Raw genomic sequence first — 23,943 nt, 5'->3', positions numbered from 1 at the left:
TAAGATTTCCCTCAGTGACCTAACAAGGGAGAGACAGATCACCATGGCAATTATGGAATGACCTCTGACATCCCTAGACCATTCCATGAACTGGGAAAATTGCAATTCGTTTTCTGCATGACCCACCTTATTAAGAATTTGCAGTATCTCAGGAAGCAGAGGGACTGAGGGCAATGACCTGAGCAACTCATAGGTCCAGGTATTTCTATTTGACATAAGAAATAGGGGTCTCTGAAGGGAAGAAGTGGCTCATACTAGGAGTGATCAGCTTGCATGGAGAACTCTAGATAACACAAATCAAGTTCATTTCTCTCAGGTGAGACGAATTTACGGCGTTTTCACTGTTAAGACCTCAGTCTTTTTAGGGGGAAGAAGGCCTTGTGGGATTTTTTTTAAAGCAGGGTCCTATAAAGTCCCTTTCAGTGATTAGTGAGGGATTTGTAAGACAGACACCAACAAACAGCAACATACACTCAAGGGTGTCAGATGGAGGGCAAATTCATCAAGGGAAAACCCAAATAGAAAATTAAGGAAATCAAAAGCAGCCCTAATTAATTCTGGAGTTTTGTTCCTACCGGTTATTTTAGCTACTCCAAATATATTGCTAATCGTTATTCCAGGCACTCTACAGCACTCAGACTAAGCATTGCAGAAATGGAGATCTGGAGCTCACTCCTTTTTGCTTCTGTTTTTCTTCAGCTAGAGTTTTCAGCAGATGTGGAAATGAATTTGTTTTTATTTCCATTCCATTTCAACATCCATGCTTTCAAGTTGGGCTGTAAGCAAAAGGGCCAGAGTTAAAGAAGATGGGTCGGTGTGTGTGGTGGACAGAGGAACTAAACTGGTTAGAGAGGGAGAGTTATTCGCAATCTGCTGGGCCACTAGTAGCTACATTTGTACTTTTGTAACACATTAATAATAATAATAATAAAAGTTCTTACATTTTCTAACATGATCAAAAGAGATAAGATAGGGGAGTTATACATTGGAACTTAAAGCTTTATATTAATGTTAATTTTTTGTATGCAGAGAACAATGTTTTTCATCTTTCCTAAATCATCTTTTCTAATCTTTTTGGGCTAAGAGCAAATAATTGGAGTTAGTGTTGGGGATTCTTATGGGAAAAAATATGTGAGCAGGTAGGATAAGGAGAGCATCACTGCATTTATAGGTATGTTAGATCTAAATATTAACTTACAGTCAAAAAAATTAAATAAAAATTCCAGTTCATACATATATAGATTGAGTGACTCTGGGAAAATAATTTTATATCATGTATTTCAGTTCCTTATCTATATTGTGAGCTTTGAGTTCCCTTCTGGCTCTATTTTGGGGGTGAGAGTAGGGTAGAGTGAAGGTTCCTTTGGCCAAGGCCAAAAGTGGGGATGGTTGGATATTCCCATTTTTTATAGGCATTAGATTATCTCTACATCCTCTTCTTCCATTTGTGTGTGATATCTAATTATCCTGATCATTATACGTGGAAACTTTAATAGTCCAGTTCATCTGGAAGTAGTCAGAATACAAATGCTAGAGTTATAAGAAGTGTTATGGGAAGATTAGCAACAACAACAACAACAATAAAAGAACGTTCTTTTAGACCACATTAAGAAATAAATGGGCAGCTAGGTAGCACAGTGGTTGGATGCTGGACATGAAGTCAGGAAGACACATCTTCCTGTGTTCAAATACTATCTCCAACACTTCCTAGTTGTGTGATCCTAGGCAAGTCAATTAACTCCGCCCCAGTTTCCTCATCTGAAAAATAAATTGGAGAAAGAAATAACAAGCCACTTTAGTTCTTTACTAAAAAAAAAAATCTGAAGTGGGGTCATTAACCACCACCCATAATTGAAAAGGACAAATAACAATAAAGAAAGAGAAGAGTATTCTTCCTAAATGAGGAGCTGGTGAATCGATAGTGCTGTCTGGGACAGAACTTAGTTGGAATATTGAGTTCAGTTCTGAGGACCACATTTTGGAAAGGAAGAATTATATCCTGGAGGACTTCCTGAGGGAGGGAAATAAGATGCAGAAAAGCCATTGGATTATGGCAGTTTTCAAAATGACATTTGTCTTGAAAGGAAAAGCATTTAACCTGGAGAGATTTAGGGAGACATGATCATGGTTTTCCAATTTTCTAAAAGTTACCACTTTCAGATAGAAAAGCTTTGTCTGGGTAGAAACAATGGCATATGAATGGAATGGAATTTTATCTTACTGTAAAGGATTATATTAGTGAAGAATTAAGAAAACCACAGACATATTTATGTGAATTGATGCACAATCAAATACAGAGAACCAGGAAAACAAAATATATTACATATCACAATACAAATAATAATAACAATAATGAAATGGAAACCTACACGATCATCAAAGACCTAAATCATTAGACTGTGGAAAAATTAAAAAGCTGCATCTCTCTCCCTTCTTTCAGAGGGTAGAGGTGGGTTTTAGGAGAGTAGGATATTGCATACATTAGCAAACAGTCTTATGTGTTTATTAGTTTTATTCAACTGTTTTGTTTTGTTTTTATTTCTCCATGAAAAAAAAAGTTATAATAAATTACTGTTGGGAAAAGGGAGGTATATATTTAGTAATCAAGGTAATAGAAAAACAAAGAAATATCAAGATGATAGTTTTATTGTTGTTGTTCCGGTTGCCCTTATTGTTGTTGGACACAGAGATGTTGATTTAAGCTAGACTTAAAAGAAGAAACACACAAAACAGCCAATACAGAAAGAAAGAAATAACATTGAATGTTCATCTATTTCCAAAGAAGTAATGAGACTCCAGGGCTTTCCTGCATTTCATTCCATCCACAATGTCACTTTTGGATGTACATGTTTCATGACCCCATTTTAAAGAAGGGAAATAAAAGCAAATAGGATTAAGTGATTTGCCCAGGGTCACACATCTAGAAAGCATCTGAAGCAGAATTTGAACTTGGATCTTTGTAAGCCAAGTCCAGTAGTCTATTCACTGGACCACCTAGCTTCCCATAGTGCCTCTAACCCTCCTAGGTTGCTTCTGACCTCCAACTTTGAGGTGCCATTGCTCCATGATTATCTGAGTTTAACTTTCATCTGTAAAAATGAGGGACTTGTTCTGAATCCTTTGAACCCTTACTCTGCAATCCCATCTTGTTACTTTCCTTTTCAAGCTGATTGAACATGAGAAAATGGCTTATGGTCTCTGAGTCTCCAAATATTAGATTCCTCATTTGCAAGACAGTAGTTCAGACTCTTCCCCTGCCTAGTTTCCAGGGTTTTTAGTGAGTTTTAAACATTACAGAAGGTAATGGACTTGGAAACTGCTTCTAGCCACACTGTAAAGAACTCTATAAATGCAAAATTTTATTAATAGCTGCATTCATTATTTCTAATAATTATTATTCATGTATAATTCTCGAGTTGCCCCAGAGAGCCAATGAACTCTAGTCTAAATATAGAGGACTAGAATCTCCTTTAAAGGATAGTGCCTACATTTGTACTTATTAGTGGATTAATGTCACATAATGCCTTCTGCTCTCAACAACGTGCTCTAATTTCAGGGCACAGCATGTGAATTTTGTGGTGAGCACTTGACCGAAGCGCAGGAGATCATTTGGCAATAAAAACAACATGTCACCTTTTTAATTAAGTATGTAAAAGCCTTTCATTTATTAAGTAGATGATCCATCCCTGGGAATATTTCCATCTACTTTGTCCTAAGGCTGCTGTATCTGCATTTTTTTTTAACATTACTTTGCAGTGATTGACAAGGCAAAAAATAGGAAATAGGTATAACAACACTCTTTAGTGGATGATATTACCGATTATTTGTTCTTTTTTTCTTTTTTTTTCCCTTTACATAAGGAATAACATAGGAAGGAAGATGTCATAAAATGGTAAAATTGGAAACAAGAGCCATTTATGGTTGTCCCATTACAGAAAATTAGTCTGGTTTGGGGTTCAAATTTATTGTCATTGCTACAGTTATGATCAAGCAATTATTCTACTTTCCTCTGGGAAGAAAATGGGGGGAATTGAAAAACAAAAGGTAAAGTTTGAAAGTTGGGAAGATCAGTATCTAAAGATAACCTCAAATACTGTGTAAAACTGGAAAAGTAATTCAACTTCTTTGTGCCTCAGTTTCCCTCTCCCTAAATGAGGGTGTTAGACTGCATGGTATATAGGGCTCCTTCCAGAATAAAATTTATGATCCTATGAAATGAGATGATGATAATGATGATGATGATTATGATGATTTAAAGGTTCAGCAAAGAGAAATCCTAACAAATGTTTTTTTTTTTTTTTTCTCACAACAGATCTGTCAAGTATGAATAGAAGAAATTACATCTCCTTTTACAGGTTTTATTCCCTTGTCCAACAACTCTCAGCGACATCCTATTTCTTGAAAGATAAAATACAAACTCCTTCACCTCTATATCTCTCCATTCTGTCCCCAGTCTTTCTTCCCAGCCTTATTTTCAATGATTTCCTTTCTATTCTCTATATTGAAGCCAAATGTCATTATTGGGTGTTTCCCGAATTTCTCTTTTTGTCTGTCCTTCTATAGGTTCTTCTTTGTGCATGGAAGACACTTGAGCTGTATTGTTCTTTCTGAAAGGAAGGTTGTTTTGCCAAAGGTTCTACAAGTGACATTAATGATTGCTTTATGTTGGAGGAAGTTAGTCCATTCAATAGTGAATCATTGGGTAGAACATTCTTACAAATAAGCAAATCATGGGGCTGAGGGTCCTAGTCCAGCAGATGAAAGAGCTGGTTACCAATCCACCTCCTACAATTATTTCTCTTTTGATCTGGAACATATCTGGACCTCTTTATTCAAATGTAAAATAGAGGAATGAGGGAAATAGAAGTCACTTATATTCCCTGGTAGCTTAGATTTATGAACTCTAAATGTAATAACTTGGCTCTGGTCATGGACATAATAACTGTTCAAGGAAGGGTTCAAGCACTGCTCTCTTGATTTACTCAATCCTTAGTCCTCTCATCTGTACCATTTCTCTGATTCATATTATTTCTCTATATAATCAGATGATTATACTAGATCAAAGGCTCTTAATATGGAGTAGTAACAATAATTATATACCCATTTTATAGAAGAGGAAAAGGAAGGCTCACAGAATTTCATGTACTTGCACAAATTTTGTCTGTCCAGCTTGTATTTTGAATTCAACTCTCTTTCAACTCCTAGTTCCTTCTTTATTTCTCTACAACTGTTGGTCCCCAAATAACATCAATGCTACATTTTTGGATTTATTTCCAATTTCTCTATAGTAAGAATTGAATGATCTAGTCCTAGGGGTCCTCAAACTTTTTAAATAGGGGGCCAGTTCACTGTCCCTCAGACTGTTGGAGGGCCGGACTATAATAAAAACAAAAGCTTTGTTTTGTGGGCCTTTAAATAAAGAAACATCATAGCCCTGGGTGAAGGGGATAAATGTCCTCAGCTGCCACATCTGGCCAGCAGACTGTAGTTTGAGGACCCCTGCTAGGCCATCAGGGCTATTTGCTCTTGTTCCCCACACATCCATTGTATTTCTCTGCCTCCTGTCTTTTACTTGTGATAATCCAACTTCCTGCCTAATTTCCTTCCATAAATCCAAAATCTGAAATCAGACTACATTTCCCCTCATAACTTTGGATGATAAGATCATAGAGCTAGAGTTGGAAGATGCCCCAGACCACATTTAGTCAAATCCCTTCATTTTTTACATGAGGAAAACAAGACCCAGATGAGGTTTGGGTCTTGCCAATAGTAACAAAGATGGTAAATGCCAGTTATGATCAAAACCATGGTACCCCCACCTCACATCTCTTAGATTGGCTAAGATGACAAGAAAAAGATAATGATAAATATGGGAAGAAGTGTGGGAAAACTGGGACAAAATGCATTGTTGGTGGAGTTGAGAAACTATGTAACTATAACTATTTGGAGAGCAATTGGGAACTATGCCCAAAGGGCATGCCCTTTGGCCCAGCAGTACCATTACTGGGTGTATCCTAAGGAGAACATAAAGGAGGGCAAAGGACCCAAATGTTCAAAAATGTTTGTAACAGCTTTCTGTGGTAGCAAAGAACTGGAAAAGGAGTGGATGCCCATCAATTGGGGAATGGCTGAACAAGCTGTGGTACATGAAGGTCAATGGAATATTATTTTTCTATAAAAAATGAAGAACAAGCTGATTTTAGAAAGGCCTGAAAAGATTTACATGAACTGATACTAAATGAAACAAGCAGACCCAGGCACAGGGAAAAATTGTGATGATCAACTATGAAAGATTCAGTTGTTGTCAATGGGTCAGTGATCCCCAACAATCCCAATAGACGTTGGACAGAAAATACCACCTACATACAGAAAAGTAACTTTAGAGACTAAATGTAAATCAACACATGCTACATTCACTTCTTTTTTCTATTTTTTATCTCTACCATGGTTTTTCCCTTTTTCTCTGATTTTTCTCTCCCAACATGATTCATAGAACACTGTATATTAAAAGCAAATGAACTTGTTATAATAAAGTAAATAAATGCAGGTCCTTTAAAAATAAATAAAATAAAACCATGGTAATCCAAGTTCCTAATACTGTTCCATATGGTCATTCAGACTACATAAAAAGTTGCTTCCACATGACAGCAATGTAAATACTTGTGGACATATCAACACCCTTATCCCTCTCCTCAAAAACAACAAAAAAAGGCAAAAAAGTCACTTTCTCGAATTTCAATATACTGAGTTAACTAAAATGATTTATGCCCATAAACTCTGGTGGGTGAAACAGTAAATAAAATAAATTCCATAATCAACTGCATCTGACCTCCATGGATCTTTATATGTCTAGAAAATTATTCTTTTCTATCCTTTATTCTAACCTCAAACTCTGATTTCTGCCTTTGAAGTCTGATGAGTACAGATTTTTTTAAAGTTGGAAAATGGCCATGAAGGGCTTTTTCCATACACTTCCTTCTTAGAGAAAAGAAAGAAAACTGAAAAAGACAAACTCCGGTGTGAGGACAGGATAGTGGCCTATGCTCGGTATCAGGGAAAGAGCAAAATAATATTAGCTGAATATTTCTGAAGTTCTTTCAACGCCCACCCCCGCCAATATACGAGAAATTTGCACAGGTTGGATTATCTTTCCAAAATCTGAGGACATCTATGCAGGTCACATAGTCAATGAAGAATCCTATATTCTGTCTTTATTTAGACAAATCATTAGCCACTTTATGAAATCCTGCCTTCTCCCAAATTCTCCCATTCCACCTTGCAAGTACAGATAAAGAAGAAAATCCCATCTATGGAAGCCTCCCTAGAACAGCAGCATTCAAGGCTGCCTCGGGTGATAGACACATAGGAAAGAGACACAGAGACATAAACACAGAAAAACACAATACACACACAGATAAATAGACACTGAGAAATAGAAATAGAGAGACAAAGACTCAAAAAGAAACTTTTTTTCAATTTCTTCTAATCATTTCAAATGGGAAATGTAAAATACTTTTCACTTAAAACAAAACTATGTGCTGCAAACTGTTTTTTTTTCAATTAAGATGGAAAGGAAGGAAGGAAGGAAGGAAGAAAGGAAGGAAGGAAGAGAAAGGAAAAAAGGAAGGAAGCAAAAGAAAAAAAAGAGAGGAAAGAATAAGGAAAATATGGAGGCACAGAACAAGAGAGGGTGGGGAGAAGAGAGGGAAGGAAGAACAGAAAAAGGAAGGAAGCAAGGAAGAAAGGAAATAAAGTAGGAAGGGAGGAAAAGGAAGGGATGAAGGAGTACAGAAGCAAGGAATTTTTTCAGGATTGTGAGCATTATTTACCATAGATAGCTTTCATATCCTATCCACTGCAGATCTATACAACCATACTGTGCTTCCATGTAATAATAAAAGAAAGAGCTTGTATTCAAAGTTGCAGATAAATGCTGTTCAAGAGCAAGGAGCAATGGAGACTCGGTGTTTTAGGTTTAGACCAGTTGAGTTTGATTTCTTCTCTGTCACTTGGTACTTTTGTGATGTTGGTCTTGTAAGTCTCATTTCACATGTTTAAGCCTCAGTTTCCTGATCTCTGATATGAGACAGCTGCACCAACTGACCTCACAGATCCCTTCCGACTCAAACTATATGATTCCAATGTCTTCTGCAGACATAGCATTCAATTGCAAAGGATCTGAAGGTAGTTTAAGGACAAAATTGCTAATGATGATGTTTGTGAAATGTTCCAAGGAATGTTAATGATTGACCTTGGAATGGCCATTTACAGAACTCCTGACACATAAAGTGGATAAAATGAGCATCAAAGAATCAAAGCATTCCTCCTTTGCCTTGCACGACCTAAAGCCTTGTCCATAAAGATAGAAATGAGATGGAACAGCACCAAATCTGATAGAATTGCTAACATCATCCCAAAGAGGAGATATGTCCATAAAAGAACTGGATTATACCTCCCTCTCCCCAAGCTACATGTTCTGCCCATTCTGATACAAAATGGTGACCTGCGGATGTCCACACTGGAATTCTATATAGACTCGGGATTGTGTCATGAATAGAAAATGACTAATGAGCTCCTTCTTCAAGATGCTGTCTCATTAACAACAGTTCTCTGCGAAGGGGAAAGTGTTATCATAAATATTTTCATCCCTCAAGTTCAGACCACAAGCTCCAAGTGAGAGCATGGAATATACAAGATTTACAAATATCTGTGACTTTAGAGTATTAAGTGTAAATTCTGGAGAATTGCAACTTTCTCCCTTTCCAAATGAAAATAAACTCTAACTAATTCAATGGAAGAAGAGTGATTCACTTATTATCATCAGGTGATAGCCAATTCTATTTAGGATCATGTGATTATTAGCTGGAAGGCATAGTCCAACTCCCTCCTTTAGCGTACAAGACATGAGATAATGCACATTTCTAGACTGTCTAGCATATGTCAAATACTGTTCTAAAGCCTGAAAAGAACACAGCAAAAACAAAATAGAACTTTTCCTCTAGGATTTTTCACTGACCATTCTACTGGCTGGGAGAGATATATTGCATGTGAACAAATAACAGGTATATACAAGGTAATTGTATATAATTCAGAGCGAGACAATTAGAAATAGAGAAGACAGGAGAGAAGGAAAAGGAGAGAGAGAGAGAGAGACAGAGACAGAGACAGAGAGAGAGAGACAGAGAGAGACAGAGACAGAGAGACAGAGACAGAGACAGAGAGAGACAGAGAGAGGAGTGAGAGAGACAGGAAAAGAGACAGAAAGAGAAAGAGACAAACAGAGAGAAATAATCAGAGACAGAGAAAGACAGAGTGTGTGTGTAAAATATGGGAGAACCAAAAAAAATCTTTGTTAACAAGTAGCACCTGACATTTACCCCATATTTTAAGCAGTACAAGGGAACATATGTAAAAAAAGAAAAGCAAATAGGTAGGGTAAGACCCCAGAGCACACCAAGAGGTGGGGGATATTCAAGATTAATTAGAAAAGAAGAAATGCTAGATGAAAAAGAGAAGCATAAATCAGTGTCATGGAATCCTGGGGAGTCCACAATTGTACATAGAAAGAAGAGATGATCAAAGGTATTGAACACAACAGAAAGGGCAAAAAAGACTGAAAAAAATGCTTGGGAATAGGTGGAGGAAGGACTGGACTTGGAGTTGGAATACCTTGGGACAAAATTCCATCTTTTATCCTTAATAGAAGAATGATTCTAGGCAAGTCACAGAAATTATGTGTACCTTAAGTAACTGCCAGGACTTATCAGGTAAATAATAAACAGGGTGAGTGGCTTAGTATTGGGAATTTCCTCAGTGGTAGTGTCTGGCACTAAGGAACTTTCAAGAAGTTATTACTATGCTATGGGGAAAAAAAAAACAATTTCCTGTGTTGAAAACCCAAAGAAAAGTTTGGAGAATGAATCTATGATGAAAACGTAGATTAAATGAAGATTCCCTCCTTCCAAAAATATAAGAATTCAATTGCATACAATGCCCACAAAAAAGATATTTAGTGAAATCCAGAAAACTTGAAAAAATAATAATGTATTTCTTTTCATAAAAAATACTTAGCCACCTTCAACTAGTAAGTTATTTGTGTTGGGAGTTCCTTCTGAGGAAACCCTACACCCAGTGCTGATCAAAATCAGTGCTGATCAGTTGTCTTGGGAAAATGTGAAATAAGCTAAAATCCCTCTGAGCTAAATGGCCAATATGTGGCTTGTAGCCAAAGGGCAATCAGCTCATCTAGACCCAGAAGGTCAGATGTTTTGCCATCTAACCACCCTGTCTCTCTAGGCAGTGTTTCCAATTTATGAAATACTTTTCTTTAGATAGGGATGAGGAGATAAAATAAAACAAAGAGCAACAAAACAAACAACATTTTAAAAAATGACAAGTTTCTTAGCCTTCAGAATTGATGAAAAAAATATAAATAAAATAAAAGTGAAGAGAACAGAAAGAAAATTTTAAAAGAATTAATAGAAGGACCTGGAAGGGATTTTTGAGTTAATCTAAGCTAAATGTTTTAAGAGGAAACACTGACCCATGAATTTAAGGCTCTTTGTTGTTGTGGCTCAGATATTTTAGTAATGCCTGACTCTTCATGACCTTATCATTATTATCATCATTATCAATTTGTATGTATTGTTTTGTTTTGCATTTGCAAAGATACTGGATTTTGCCACTTCTTTGTCTAGGTCATTTTATAGATGAAAAACCTGAGACAAATGAGGTTAAGTGACTGGCCCAAAGTCGCACAGCTAATAAGTATCTGAGACCAGATTTGAGCGAAGATCCTCCTGACTCATGCTCAGCCCTCTTTCCATAGTAACAGCTAGCAGCCCATTAAGTAATTTGCATAAGGTCTTCTAAACCCTTATAAAATGCGTTTTGATACCTCTTTCTCAGTCTCCCACTGAAATTATCACTTCAAAATTATATTATGATTAAGGATCATAAATTTGATAAAGGGGAGCTCTGATTGGTTGGCAGATGTCCTTTATTCTCTAGGACCACAATGACATTATATTTTTGGAGTTAAGGTATGTTGTGTCAAATTTGGCTGATCAGACCAACTTGAACCCATTAGAATTGATCACAAGGTAGTCACAAATCATCCATTTGGAATGGAGATATCTCAAAATTTATACATCTCCAATTTCTTTGGAGATACTGAATTTCTGCTTCACTCACAGAGCAAAGTGCCTTCTTTGATGAGGGCATGTCGTGCTGAGTTATCCTTTGCCAGCATCTTCCATGTCTTACAATCACTTTCAAAGTTCTTCAGAGAGACCTTGGGAGTGTCCTTGTATCACTTCTTCCCACCATTGTGCAAGTGCTTGCTTTGTGTAAGTTCTCCATAAGATAGTATTTTAAGCAAATGTACATTTAGCACTTGATCAATCTGGTGAACCCATCAGTGTTTTTCTTTTTATTTTATAATAGAGTTTGAAGTCTTGGCAGTTTAGTTTTAGAAACGATCATTGTGTCTTGTCTTGCCAGGTAATCTTCAAAATCTTCCTGAGACAATTCAAATGGAAATGATTCATGATGCTGGCACAACGTCCTGGTTTCACAGTCATACAGCAATGAGATCCACACAACAGCTTTGTAGACCTTCTCTTTGCTAATCAAATAATCTTTCTCTCCCATACTTTCAGTGCCTCCTAAACACTGAGCTAGCTCTAGCTATATCTGTGCCAATCTCACTTTCGATGTGTACCTGCTGGAAAATATATTACCAACATAAATAAATCCATTCACAACTTTTAAAATTTTCTGTTTTTGCTGCAACCAATGGTTCAGTAACTCAAGGGTGTGTTGCTGGCTGGCGGAGAATCTCTGTATTCTTGGTGGTAATTGTTAGGCCGAAACAAGCAGTTGGCAATCCCATCTCAACCTCAGAGATTTTGGTGAGTACATTATCGTCTGTGAATGAAAAGGCAGGCACTATTCTCCCTCTGCTTTAGTCTTGGCTTGTAGACTTTTGAAACTCAATAATTTACTGTCAGTAGGTAGCTCACCTTGGTGCCATTTTGGTTCTATTTGATGGTGTCTGATAACATTGCTGAAAACAACAATCAAAAGCATTGGAGTGTGCACACAATTCTGATTCACTCCTTTAGTAACAGGAAAAGAGTAAGAGCATTGTTCATTATCCAAAACCCATGCAAGCATACAGTTTTGAAAATAAGGATGTATGTCTCTCAGGTCTACCAGATTTCCTGTTTTCCATAAGCATTCACACATTCTATCCACCAATGGGAAATGGAATCATCTTTGCAAAATTTTTGGATATCTTTTTTGTTTTGTTTTGTTTTGTTTCAAGCCTAGGTTGGGATCCCTGCCTTCCAGGGCAAGCAGGTCAGAGTTGAGAGAAGGAGATAATTCTTAGGGAACTTTTTTGCTACTTCCTTTCTCACACTAGGAAGGGCTGTCATTCAAAAAGTCTCCTCTGACACCCAGGGCGCTGCTGAATCTTACTGATGATCCAGTCTACTGAGAAGACAAGCCTACTGCCTATGCCATCTGTATGCAGGATTGTGACTGGAGGGCCCAATGTATCCACACCTGCTGCTTCGCCTCTTTCCCATCTCCACAGGACCCTGGTAAAATGATACGGGTGACATCTTCTGAACCACAGAAATTGGATTTAAGTGGAGCAGAGTTGTGCAAAATCATTGACTTTTCTTGGTCTTCCAAAGTCCCCGCAGCCTAGTAGTGAAATAAAAGTCATGATGACTGGTGGTATCTTGGGATGCAGTGCATGAAATTGGTGGTTTGGACTCCTAAGTTCTAAGCCTGCCATGGAGTCCTCATTAGCTGCCTCGATGGCCGTTGGAACAAATTGTTTTCATTCACCCATTCCACTGGGGGAAGTTTTCACATGTTTGGGGTTGACACCCTCCTACCTCTCAGAAGGGTTTGAGACCCTTCTGTTACCCTCAACCCAGTTTAGTCTTTTTAAAAGGCTGTATGGCCATTGCATAAGGTGAGAGTTGGGTGAATCAGGTAGGTACCAAAGATGGGAAAGAACCCTTAAAAGGGCTCAGCAACTCTCACACCAGAAGCACTAGTCTTCTCTGAACATACCCTTTACCCTAGGTGGTGCAGTGGATAGAGAGCTGGGCCAAAAATCAGGAAGACCTTAGTTCAAATGTAATCTCAGACACCTACCAGCAGTATGACCTTCATCAAGTCACTTAACCCTATTTGTCTCAGTTTCCTCATTTGTAAAATGAGCTGGAGAAGAAAATGGGGACTCCTGATCTCATCCATTCCTACCCCTTTGTTTTATAGATGAACCCACTGAGGCCTAATGAAGCTAAGGGGCTTATCTTAGGCCACAAAGAAAGGTTCTAGATCAAGATCAAATCAACTTTTCTGACTCTAGAAACACTATATCACAACATTATACTGAAATCATAAAAGTTATAGCAAAAAGATTTTAAGTGGAAAGGGACTTTAGAAGTCATATAACTCATGTCAGTCTTGAACAAAGTAGTTAAAAAGAGAAATAACTTATCCAAGATCACACAGGTAGCACTTGACAGAATGGAGTTTCAAATTTAGCACTGCTGATTCCTATTCCAGGCTTCTTTCTTTTTTTAATATTTTTTTTAAGTTGAGTCATGCTTCTTTTCTCCATTTTATTTTATTTTTTGCTGAGGGATGAAGTGACTTGCCCAGAGTCACACAGCTAGGAAGTGTTAAGCATCTGAGGCTAGGTTTGAATTCAGGTGCTCCTGCCTTCAGGGCAAGTGCTCTATCCACTGCACCATCTAGCAGCCTCTCCAAGCTTCTTTCTGCAGCAACATGTAGTCTTTCATTGATGAGAGATACAAACGCAGGTCTATTCATATTTACAAAGACATATCTCCTATATTTGTAATTAGCAAATCCAGACAGTTTACACACAGGAAGAAGTCGATTCATTGTGAAATACAGGAGCATCTTTACTTTCTGAATTAAATCAACTCTTTAAAGAAAAAAAAAATATACGTGTACAAAACAGACTGATGAGACTCTGCCATTGATTCAATATTAGAGATTGGGGGATTAGAGGCATTCCAGATTTGAGATGAGACAAGAATTGACAGAGTCCCTCACAGGGGATGAAGTAGAGGTTTAAATAAAGATTCTTCCTGTTTACATTGACGAAGGACTAGTGTTTAACTCTCTACTCCAAAATAAAACCCTGACATGGCTATGACTCAAGGTTTTCAGCTGTCATGATGAACCTGAATGTCACATCCACCAGGCACAAGTCTCCTTGTGACCAAAAGATGCAGAGACACAAGAAACGGGGTCCCAGAGGATCCCTGAGCTTTGCTGTTGTTGTAAAATCATGATTGTTCTTAGCTTGCCAAGAGACTTGCTTCTTTCTAGTGCTGGAATGGAAGAGACTCTCAACTCTCACTGAAGCTTGACTCTGAGCATACTGGAAAACAGTCTTCATTTAAACAAGGGGTTAAAATCAGTATGGATCCAGGGAAAAATCAGAAACAGGCTCAGTTCTGGGAACTTAATGTTTCTTTCTGAATCCATGCATCCATTTACTAAATGACCTCTTTTATCAGCATATAAAACTTTAGTAGATTGCAAGAATTAATGGGAGAGACAGAGACAGAGAGAGAGACAGAGAGAGACAGAGACAGAGAGACAGAAAGAGAGATAGAGAGAGACAGAGAGACAGAGACAGAGACAGAGAGAGAGAGAGAGAGAGAGAGAGAGAGAGAGAGAGAGAAGAGAAGAGAGACAGAGACAGAGACAGATAGGCAGAGACAGAGAAAGTCAAAAATGTGTTCTTTTCACATTAAGGCCCAGTATTTTTGGCGAAGATATCAGAACAGTTTGCCATTACCTTCTCCAGCTTATTTTACAGATGAGGATACTGAGACTAGCAGAATGAAATGACTGGGCCAAGATCACACAATAAGTCACATAGCTATCAAAGACAGAAATGAACTCAGGGGATAAATCTTCCTGCTTCCAGGTCTGCTGCTCTATCCACTTCACCACCTAACTGCCCTCATGATGTACTAATATAAAAAAATCAATCCCTTACCCCCCATATATGTATATATGTGTATATATATATATATATATGTGTGTGTGTGTGTGTGTGTGTGTGTGTATATATGTGTGTGTGTATTTATACAAGTTATGTTACCTCAGTCTTCTCATCTGTACATTGGAATTAGTTTAGAGAGTAATTATCTTTAAACCTATGGTCCTGTTGTCAGATATTAAAAAAAAAAAAAGTTAAGAGTGTCAGGGAGAAAAATCTTGGGGCACATGGATTAAGCCCACATCTGGGATATAAAGTTTGATTAACCACCTCGTGTCAATAACAGAATCATAAAATTGCTGAATCTCCGGGACCATCTGCTGCAATCTAAACTTGAGCAAGAATCCCCTTTACGCCACAACAAACAAGTGTCTCTCCATGGAGTGACTGTTTTCAGTGACACAATGTGTGTAGACTACTTCCCAATCCTTACAGTATTGTTGTAAAGATGAGGATCTTTTTTGTTACTATTACCTAGGTATTAAGAAAGGGAAATGTGGAACAGTGGTTGGCATTCTGTGCCAGGAGTCAGGAAGACTTGAGTTTAAATTTGGCTTTAGGCACTAGCTGTATGACCCTAAATAAGTCAACCCTCATTTACTTCGTTTCCATTTCTATAAAGTGATAGCGATAATGGGGCCGTCTCACAGAGTTATTGTGAAGATCAAATTTGCAAAGCATTTCCTACAACACCTGGCACATAGTGGGTGCTATATTCAGGTTTACAACCTCCTCTTTCCCTTTTAAAATCAACAATATAGAAGCTCACTGACGGGTCTATACTCCTTGAGGATAAGATACTGAAAAATAACCATATCTCACATTAAAATAAGTCTCTGTGTTTCACCAAGTACTTTTTATTCTTAATTTCATTTGAAACAAAGGTAGCAGAAAAATCAGTACTGATATAATTTAGGGAATTACCACACTCTACCTCTTAAAATAGGAAGCAACGGCTTTGGGAACTCATAGGGAAATGGAAAAGGACAAAGATCATCTCTCCAATCCTCTTGTTTTACACATGAGGAAACTGAGGCCCACCCAGGGAAGTGGAGCATCTTGCTCAATGGCCCACTGGCAGCAGAAGAAGGTGGTAGAGCCCATTCCTTTAACAACCAGTCAACACTCTCCCATGGGGCTGTGCCCACACTTCAAATAGCAAAAAGCACCAATGTTCAGCTTCTGAATACAGAGTTAGGAAGTTATATTTCTAACAAAAAGTAGGAGGAGAGGAGGAGAAGGAAGAAGGAGGAAGATAACAGGAATATCACTGGTTCTTCTACCATTTTTGTCTCTCTTCCACCAAACTAAAAAGGATATGAATAATATTCATATGATTATTAATAGCAAGTCATATTTTATTGTATTCTAAGATATGCAGGGTTATTTATACACATTAGTTCATCAGATCAATCAAGACAAGGGAGGAAATATTTATTAGGTGCTTACTTTGTATCAGGTACTACTTTAATTGTTGAGAATAAAAAGAAAAATTGAAAAGTCTAAAGTCTCTACATTTAAGTATCTCACAGTCTAACAGAAGAGACCATGTAAACATAATAGCTAATATTTATATAGGCAGCTAGGTAGTGTAGTAGAGTACAAACTCATCTTTGTAAATTCAGATATGGCCTCAGACCTTTATTAGTTGTGCAGTCTTGGGAAAGTCACATACCGCTACTTACCTCAGTTACCTCATTTGTAAAATTCGCTGGAGAATAAAATGGCAAATCATTCCAGTATCTTTGGCAAGAAAATCTTAAAATGGGGTTATAAAGAGTCGGACATGACTGAAATGACTGCATAATAACATTTTATAGTGTTTACTCCATAGCAGGAGCTTGACAATTATTATCTCATTTTCCTTCACAATAACTCTGCAAGGTATGTTTTACAGATTTTACAGATATGGAATCTGAATCAATCAAAGATTAAGGGATTTTTCAAGAACCACATAAACAGTAAATGTTGAAAACTAGATTTGAGCTCAAGTTTTCTTGCCTCTGAGCCTGTCACTCTATCCATCACACCCCGAGCTGCCCCTTAAATTAATATAAATATACATACATACACATCTATGTGTGTGTGTATATATATATATATATATATATATATTTCCACATAAATGATATATACTTGCATAGAGACAGTGATAAACAAAGAGACAGAAAGACAGAGAGATTGATATAAAGAGATACATAGAAAGATAGATAAATACATAGATAGATTGAAGGACAGAGGGATGAATGGATGGATGGATAGGTGAATAGATAGACATAAGGGAGAAATCTTGTGGAGCATAAAACAAAACTTTTCCAATAGGAATTTATGGAAAGCAGACTTGATAGATCAAATAAAATGGTTCATAGCATAACAAGTTTGTGAAATATCATCCTCAATTTCTTAGATTTGAAATTTTCCAACACAACCCATGTGTTGTTTTTATATCAAAACTCTATTAGTCCCAAAGCAAAATGTGGTGGATAAGAACAGGTATCTAGCATCATGATATATAGAAATAGCAAAACCTCTCAGAAGTGGAAATAAATTGTATAATGATTATAAATAAAAAGGCCACTCTTTGGAAAATAAAATAAGAGAATTATTGATTCTATGTCATCACTTGAGTTTCATAAAGAATGAATAGATTGAGCCCAAATTTTCCACTTCCAAACGTGGGATTCCATGCACTGTTTTGCCCGATGCAGATGATGAGGATGAGAAAGCTGGTGAGGTTCCCAGAGGAAAGACCAACAGATGGTGGCAGGAGCCCCTGAATTGCTAGTCATCTGCACATAGTAGAAAGTCATTACAGCTCCAGAAATACTAATGGGCATTGGACTGAATTGGACATTGACTGAATGCGTAGCATGGCGATAGGTACTAGCCTTGACTTTGGGGTTAGGGAAGAACTCAACACCGAGTAACTGAGGCAATATAACTTCTCTTGAAGCTCAGCTTCCTCAAGTCTGTACTGATAAAAAAAAATAGTAAGTGCTGTAATTTTCTCCATAGAGCTGCTGTGGGGAATCAAATAAGATAGTGCATGTAAAACACTTGGAGGATTTGAAGGTCTCATCTGTCTATTAGATCTCACTAGTTTATGCAGCTGATGTAAGACATGGTCCCTATTCTCAAAGAACTTTGATTCTAGTGGGTAGAAAATGAATACAACAAGGATGATGCAGCCTGTTAAGACAAATATATTAGAGAGAATCCAAACAGGTATCAGGGGAGAACAGAGAAGAATGATATTCCTGTCAGGGACAACTAGGGAAGACTTCATGAAGTCGAGTTAGGTTTGTCTGTTTATTTTCAATTAGTCTTTGAAGAATGAGTAGCAATTCAGGTAAGGAGTACAGTGAATAGAGTGCCAGGGTTGACATTAGGAAAACCTGGGTTTAGATCTGGTCTCAGATGCTTCCTAGCCATGTGATCTTAGATAAGTCACCTAACCCTATTTGCTTACTTCATCATGTGTAAAATGAACTGGAGGAAGAACATGGCAAATCATGCCAGTATCTTTGTCAAGAAAACCCCAGTTGAAGTCATGAAGAATCAAGTCCTAATGAAATGAATGAACAACAGCAAGAAATTCACCGGAAAAGGGCAGGGGTAACAGTGGCATTCTATACAGAAGGAACATTGATGGGGAATTCAATAGCCGTCAAGGCAATACACTTTTTTTTCATATATCTCTGCTTATTAGAACATTGTCCCTTGTGTAAAGGCCACATTTTCCCAAGTTCCAAGAATGCATTCACATCTGTTGATTGTATCCTTTTTCTACCTTCTAAAGCCAAGAAGAACAAAATGAATCCTTCTTCCATATCTTGGACCATTACAAGACTTTTAATTTTAGATAAATCAATTTCCTTCTCTAGTTCTTCCATGGGAAAAAAGTTGGGTCTGGATGATCTTTAAAATCTCTTGAAATTCTAATTTTCTATATTTTAAGCTCCAATTCATTTATGACATATGATGTTCTAAGTTCCCTTCAAATTGTGATCATCTATATTCTAAGAGCCAACTCTGTTCTAAGAGTCCATGTTCTTGGGTCCCTTCTACCCTGACATTTTGTGTTCTGACCTCTGATACTGTTTTCTAAACAGCCTTTATGTTGGACAGTTTGTATTTTAAGTTTCTTCCCAACTTTGGAATTCTGTGTTTTCACGTCCCTACGAATTGTGACTTTTTGAGATTTTTGTTCGATTGTTTAATTGTTTTGCATGTGATCAAGTGGTTATCCTCTTGGATTCCCGCCTCATTGTGGTGAAGAGGCTCATGTAGGTCAATCAAATGGTGAGTTATGGCAGAAGGGTTACCTAAAGTAGATAGGTCAGAGTGGAGAGTTCAGGCAAAGGGCTATCCATTGGAAAAGGAAGCAACAAATCTCTTCAGTACCTTTGCCCAAAAAACCCATTGCCAGTGAGGGGCCTATGGTTCATTGAGTCACAAAAAAAGTGGATGTGACTGAACAAGTAAATGATAAGAAGAGTAGATAGAGCAGTAGGCCTGGACTTCCAAATACCCTCTTTTAAATCTTGACTCAGACAATTACTAATTGTATAATCCAGGGCAAGTCACTTAATCTTTGCTTGCCTCAGTTTCCACATTTATAAAATAAGGGTACTCCAGTTATCATGCAACCAAGTGGCAAGGTGCATAAAATGCCAGGATTAGAAGGAAGACTCATTTTCCCGAGTTCAAATCAGACACTCAACTGGCTTGTGCCCCTTAGCAGGTCATTTTACTTTCTTTGCCTCAGACTCCTGTCAAATAAGCTCAAGAGGGAAGTAACAAACGACATCACTATCTTTGCTGAGAAAACCTCAAATTCTGTCACAAAGAGTTAGCCATACCTGAAAACAACTGAACAAACAGCCCAGAAAAATTGTGGGGGTAAAATGATATAAAGTGCTTTGCAAACCTTAAAGTTCTGTATAAATACTTGTTATGTTTCATATTGTGATTATGATTTATAACTTTATTTTTATTATATATAAATATATATGTTATCATATATAACTAAATAGTTATATATATATATATATATATATATAACTTTAATTTTCTATGTTTTATATGATAACATTCTATGTCCTTAGGTGCCTGATAAGACTGACATTTTATGTTCTAGGTGTCTTTTAGTGCTAATCATCTCCCTCAAATCCCTCCTAACTTGGACATATTTTGCTCTAAAGCATCTCTCATCTCCAATAGTGTGTGTTCTAAGTTCCTTTCTAAGACCTGATATCCAATCTCTTAGATTTCTCATTTTCTACTCCATGATTTCTCCCGGCTCCAATAGAATCAGTTGTAAAAATCTGCCCATTTCTTGTAGGCTATGTTCTAGGTCATGTTTCAAAACACCCCTTGTCTCTGTTTTGTAGAATATTTGGATCTCAAGACTTTTTTAAAAAAAATTACATAGCCGGTGAACATTGAAAAATATATTATCAAAGTGTCCTAACATTAGGAAAATCACACCAGTTAAAAAAATGGGCTCATTTCTATGAAAGTTTACCCACAGAAGCTTTCACAGCCTAGAATAGAGGCCCTGTGATGGAAACAGTTTCATCAGAAACTTCCCACCAAGTTCTTAGTTCACAAAATGGACTCCCTGTGCAAACAAATTTCAGGAGAATGGCAATTTATTAAAAAAAAAAAAAAAACAATCCTTAAAAGCCTTTAATTAGGATCCATCCATCATAAGCAGTCGTTTTCTTTTAGGTTGCCAAAAGGTTACTATGCATTTGGGTATACTGAAATTTCCTCTGATGTTCAGAAAAAGAAGGGAAAAACTAAGAGCTTGCAAAAGACAATCAGGCTTCTTAATTGGTCCCATTAACAACCCCTTCTTCACTCTACAGGACACAGAAATGGTACTTCATGGCAAATACAGTGTGGGGTTTGGCTGGAACTTTTCCATTTTGTCTGAAGCCAAGTGTTGAAATCATGTTAGATTAAATCATTGAGCGTACTTGGCCTTCTGGGGTAGGGATGAGAAAATGCATTTTGCCAAGCTTAGCCATTGTGGGTTCAGAGTTGAGAAGCAAATTGAATTCTTTCTGGAAATGAGTGCTATAGAGCAGCTGGTCAAACACAATTTACTTGCTCAGAGAAACAAACCTTAATGATTTCTGGAAAAGACTTCCTCGAAAGGGCTATAAGGAATATCAACAGATATTAAGAAACTAAGTTTAGATGAGTTCACTGTAAAGGACAAAGAGAGACAAAATTTTTGAAAGCAGTGGATATTAATTTTCACTCAAATTATTTAAACGCAGAAAATTGTTTTAAAGACAAATAATACAATTCAATTTTATTAGCATCTCTTCAGTGCCTACTAAATGTAAGCCACTAATCTTGATGCTGGCACTACAAAGAGCAAATGATACATATTCCCTGCCCACAACAAGCTTACATTTTATTGGAAGAGGTAGGAGGAAAAGGAAAAAAAAATACAGTACTAGTAATAAGGAAAGGACCAGAACTAATGTTATCTGATTCTCCACTTGTCTCTACTCTCTCTCTCTGTCTCTCTCTGACTCTAAATATATCTCTGTGTGTCTCTGTCTGCCTCTAGAAACTTTATTAATTTAATGGTTTATTTTTTTTTTTGCAGAAAACTAAGGAAAGCATATTGAAACCGGAGGAGAGAAATAGAGGAAGGCTAGATTCCAACTTGGGATTTGCAACTAAGAGAAGTAGACATCTCAAGACTTAGATTCGAAGATGAAGGTGTTTATTTGTTTTTCCCCAGAAGGAAAAAGCAAAAAGGTAGGAAGGTGAAAGATGGAAGGCAACAGAGAGAAAACAAATATCCATATTCTCATTTTCTTACTAAATAGCTGTGTTACCTTATTCAGGTCAATTAACTTTTTTGGAACACTTTAGATGTGGTGATCACCATGATGCTAATAGTCCTAAAATTGGATAAAATAAAGTTGTACTTTCTGGAGCCCCAAAGTAGACATATTCAGAGATGTGACAATCTTTACTAAAAGAATGTAAAAGTCTAAGTGTCCTATGTGATTAATTACAACATATACTCTCTACTGACAATCATTTATCATTTTAAAAACATCTCAATTGCTCTTCCCATCTGAGGCATATATCTGATCCTCAGGTTTGGATGATAAAGATGAGCAATTAAATGATTGAATATATCATAAGGTACAACTAAATGGCTTCAGGGAAGAGAGCTGTACCTGGAATTAAGAAGACTTGACCTTACTTACTATTTGGGTGACCTTGGACAAGTCACATAAGCTCTGTTTATTTTGGAGGCAGCTATGTGGCCTAGTGAAAAGACCACTGAAGTAAAGAAGACCTTAGTTCAAATCCAGCCTTAGACACTTACTTAGCGAGTCATTTCCTCTCAGTTTGCCTTAATCCACTGGAAAAGGAAATGACAAATCACACCAGTATCTTTGGCAAGAAAACCCATAGATAGCATTGGGATGCTGTAGTCCACAAGGTTAGGAAGAGTCATACAAAAGAACAACAACAAAGTCAGAGTCTGAGGTTCTCTGTTGGATCCATGTTCAGCTCACTATGCATTATTCAATGCTGTCTCTCTGAAAAAAAATTCTTTCTTTGGAAGAACACTAGCAAAGGAGGCATAAGTATGATTTATCACCCCCATTTTATATCATGGGGAGATTTCATTGGTATATAAAACATAAAACTATGTCTGTTACCACAGATGGGCATCTACTTTAGAGATTATGGTTTTAGAGATTTCCCGGTACTGCCAGGAGATCAGATACCTCCCCATTATTAAGCACCCAATGTTTTCTGGATTCTATACGTAAATATATACATACATATGTGTATATACACATATATATGTGTGTGTGTACACACACACACACATACACACACACACACACATATATATACATATATATATATATATATATATATATATATATATATATATCAAGTCCTTCCTACTAGAAAGGCAGAATTCTCCATAATATGTCCTGCTTTCTCATTACCATCTTACATAATGGGCAATAAGAGTCAGAAAGATTAAAGACTGTTCCTGGGGTCATATAATGATAGAGTCCAAAGTAACCATTGTTTGGTACTCTCTGAACTTCTCCTGTCCTATGTCTACTCCATGCCATGATTCCTTAAATTTAAATAAAGTGAGGAAAATATGGATTACGTTGTTAAGAGTGACATCAACAAAGATAGTAGCACCATTTTACAGCTTGATAGTATCTCTGAGTCTTTAAAAACTGCTCATCTCTTAAGGAAGCAGTAGACAAGAAATCTCACACTGCCGTCAATAAAATTAGCTTGTCATATGAATTCTTGGTGAGCCATCACCATCTGAGCACTGTCTCTGACAGAAGGCTTACGATTTGGAAGAAATGTGCATGAATGCAAACAATTGCATTGAAGATTTCTGTAGGATGGGCCTATGTTGGAATCAGAAATCAGATTCCATGTTGATTCCATTCAACTGCTCCCACCTTGTGTTATTTTGAGTTTATCTTAACCCAAGGGAGCACATTTCTTTTAACAGTTTTCATAAATCTTTGTTGAAATGAATTTCTTCTTTTATGAAATTATCTTTCACACTGAGGAGTCTCACTCTGGACCATTGTTATTGCCACCCACAACTTTGACTCTGATTGGCTGGCATATTCAAGTTTTATTTGCTGTACCAGTCAGAAAGACACCCCTGCCTGCCTACTACTTGTGTGGTGCTAAGAAGAAAAACTGAGTTTTGTGTTTTGTGTTTTTTTTTTAATTCAGCCTCACAATTGAAGAAAACTGCAGAGGAATGAACTTAGGCTTAGAAAGAACTCATAAGCCATCAAGTGTAACATATGTAGGCATGGAATACCCATTAA

General features: G+C 37.1%; 1 protein-coding gene and 1 long non-coding RNA gene across 3 annotated transcripts in view; one reads left to right on the top strand and one right to left on the bottom strand.

Annotated features, from left to right (window-relative positions):
* Positions 1-23,943, bottom strand: part of LRRTM4 (leucine rich repeat transmembrane neuronal 4) — an 857,748-nt gene that overhangs the window by 659,702 nt on the left and 174,103 nt on the right. The gene's annotated exons all lie outside the window — the stretch shown is intronic.
* Positions 43-4,441, top strand: LOC116421227. Of its 2 annotated transcripts, XR_004231523.1 has the most exons (3): positions 43-316; positions 3,557-3,645; positions 4,313-4,441. It is a non-coding gene; the product is annotated as an uncharacterized LOC116421227 (long non-coding RNA). The 2 variants fall into 2 exon arrangements; XR_004231524.1 differs by lacking the exon at positions 3,557-3,645 and having other exon boundaries at positions 76-316.

This window comes from Sarcophilus harrisii, chromosome 2 (assembly GCF_902635505.1).
Source record: "Sarcophilus harrisii chromosome 2, mSarHar1.11, whole genome shotgun sequence".
Taxonomy (NCBI): Eukaryota; Metazoa; Chordata; class Mammalia; order Dasyuromorphia; family Dasyuridae; genus Sarcophilus; species Sarcophilus harrisii.
The sequence above is the reverse complement of the archived record's forward strand: the minus strand, read 5'-3'. Positions and strand labels throughout refer to the sequence as shown.